General features: G+C 36.5%; 1 pseudogene; it reads right to left on the bottom strand.

Moving 5' to 3' along the window:
• Positions 1-461: 461 nt before the first annotated feature.
• On the bottom strand, positions 462-1,589 carry LOC110259016 (annotated as a pseudogene).
• Positions 1,590-3,188: the final 1,599 nt, after the last annotated feature.

Raw genomic sequence — 3,188 nt, forward strand, 5'->3', positions numbered from 1 at the left:
CAATGAAAATATTTATTTTATGAAATTCCACTTACATACACATATTAGTACAATCCCTCAAAATTTATGTAAATCTCCATGTAGATTTATGTCAAAAGCCTAACTCACCTCCAACTTGTCATATTTTCTTTCCATTGGGATTGAGACAATGATGAAATAAATCTTTCATGAATGAATGAGAAATGAGTAAGCCTTTTTTGTCACCTTTAAAATCCTTTAATTTGTGCCTTCTCACTCCTGTGTATCATGATAAAAGAGTAGATAGGCTTAAGTAACTTAGAGCCATTACTCAAGATAATGATATTGATGTCATGATTAGACGCCAGAAAAGGTAGGGTGGTTATATTGTTTGCATCCACAAAGTGTTTGCATATAAGAATTATTACATAAATCGATCTCTGTGATCTAGGGATTACTTGCCTCAGTAAAATGAAAGTTAGATAACCTTATTATTGCCTCCATCACATTAATTTTTCTATGACTTCCAGGTCCTTTTGATTAGTAGATTTGTGATCAACTCTCATCAGCTTCTTCAGTGCCTCCTTCATGTCTTTATTCCTTAAAGTGTAAATGAGAGGGTTGAGACTTGGTGTGATGATGGTGTAAAAGAGGGTGAGAAATATGACCTGACCTCTGGAGGCATTGTTACCTGGTTGCAGGTACATGTAGATAATAGCTCCGTAGAAGATAGACACCACGGTGAGATGAGATCCACAGGTATTGATTGCTTTCCGCTGGCCTGCCCTTGACTTCATTCTCAGCACAGCTTTGGCAATGTAGCCATAGGATATAAGAATAAGGATGAGTGGTGTAAGGACAATGGCGATGCCTAAAGCAAAAACAGACAATTCAACTGCTGTGGTGTCTATACACGCTACCTTGAGCATAGCTGGCAACTCACACAAGAAATGATCCAGAAGGTTGTTTCCACATCTAGGCAGATTCAGAGTGAGTGTACACAGTACAACAGAATTGGCCAAACTAATGCTCCAGACCATGATAATCATCTTGAGACATAAATGTGGTTCATGATTACCAAATAATGGAGGGGCTTACAAATAGCTGTGAAACGATCGTAGGACATAACAGCTAGGAGAAGGCACTCGATGGAGCCCAACCACATATAAACATAGAGCTGAATGACACAGCCCCCATAGCTGATGGTCTTATGAGGCCCCACAAGTTAACCAGCATCTGAGGGACGATGCTCGTTGTGAAACATAGGTCTGGGAAGATAAATTCCGGAGGAAGAAGTACATTGGTGTGTGGAGGTGGGATCCAGGAGAGACGCAAGAATGATGGCTGTGTTACCGACCAGTGTGATCAAGTAGAAGGTGGCGACAACTCCTGACAGGCCATCTCCAGTTTGGGATGGTCAGAGAAGCCCAGCAGAATGAAATCATGCAGAGAAGTAGAGTTTCTTTGGCCCATAGTCCTTCAGTGCCCAAATCCTAAACTGATTTTGGGGTTGGAGAAGGAGAGGGAGGAGAGGGTAGGAGGAAGAGTAGGTGGAGGAAGAGGAGGAGGAGGAGAAGAAGGAGAAGGAATGTGTCAACATAGAGTAAAAATTTGATGAGATACAGAAGTAAACAAGGTAGAGAATTTATACAAACATTAAAAAAATTAATGGTTCAAGTAAAAATTATGGCCAAGTAAGTCTGGTATTTGTAGGTTCTTTTAAAGTAATAAATTTAATATTATATTTTTATCTAGATGACCTTACCTCTTAAATTCAGACCTAGCTCTTAAACTTAGGTCTGAATTTTCTCATATGTCAGTCTGGAAGTTTGGACTAGAACTTTTCTAAAATAGTGTGATTGTGTGATTATCCATAAAACTCAGCTACTTGATGTGGGAATATTATTCTTTAACTGAGTTAGTGAATTCACTTATTACATCTAATTATTTGGCTTTTGTTGGAATGAAGGATTAGTCCTCTTTTCCATTAGTTATTTACCAATTTGATTTACACCTTTGCTTTTCTGATATATTATGTAGTAGATCTGGCATGATTCCTTGGTACCTTTATCTTTCTCAACTCAGTACCTAGTTTATCACCTAAACTGGTACATTTGAATTCAAACATATTTGTTAACCATCCTCTCACTTAAAAATATGTCCTCCATCACTATGCTAATCCAAAAAAGTACCATTCTGGTGAGTGTTGTTGATAATGAGGAAGACTCTACATGTGTATAGGGAGGGCATAAATGGGAAATATCTGTACCTTTCTCTCAATTTTGTTGTAAACCTGAAACAGCTCTACAAATAAAGTTGAATAAAAAGATAGAAAACTTAGAGAAAAATATATGAATGAAAATTAAATTTAAATATCAAACTGGTGACACTTTCTCTCTGTATAGTACCAAAGTTGTGCTTACTGTTTGTTATACTATTTCAATCTATTTCCTGAATATTATGAAGAAATTGCTTCAAACTATGGCCATGATTCATAAGTGGATACATTTATAAGACTAAGTGTATGGCTGAGACAGTTGTTTGAGAGAGCCGTTTGGTGATTTCCTCAGAACTAGCTTCCCAAGAATTATTTGAGTCTAGGTTCTGCCATTGACCAAGTTGGATAGTAAGAAAAAATTAACTTTCTGAAATGTATTACAAGCTTTTATACACCATTAGAATTATGTATTGTCTGAGCAGGGGGTGAATTAATAATTAATGATTACTTATTTTGATAGGCATATGTTTTATGTAACCTCTGAATAAGACAGAACTTCAGTTAAAATTATATGAATGCAAAAATGAAAATTCTTTTAAAATTAAAGACAATACCATACAATTAATTTCTTAACTATTTCAATTATTCTTGTAGCCTCGAAAGATTAATTTGGGAAGGGAAAATACCCATCTATTAAAAATCTCCCATAGGAAATCTCCCCGTAATTTTTCATGCTCATTGTGAGATTTAGAAATGGATCAAAAATGTGAATTCTTTCTAGCTCTTCAGTCTTCATGAATAAAATATTACATTTCAAGCCTTCATTTTCAATTTAATCTACATTTCTCTCTTTTTAAAAATGCTGAATCAAGGAGTTTCCGTTGTGGCTCAGCTTGTTAAAAATCTGACTGATATCCATGAGGATGTGGGTTGATCCCTGGTCTTGCTCAGTGGGTTAAGGAAGAATCTGGCATTGCTGCAGGCTGTGGCATGGGTCACAGATGTGGCTTGG

The sequence above is a fragment of the Sus scrofa genome, unplaced genomic scaffold (genome assembly GCF_000003025.6).
Source record: "Sus scrofa isolate TJ Tabasco breed Duroc unplaced genomic scaffold, Sscrofa11.1 Contig633, whole genome shotgun sequence".
In the NCBI taxonomy this organism is placed as follows: domain Eukaryota; kingdom Metazoa; phylum Chordata; class Mammalia; order Artiodactyla; family Suidae; genus Sus; species Sus scrofa.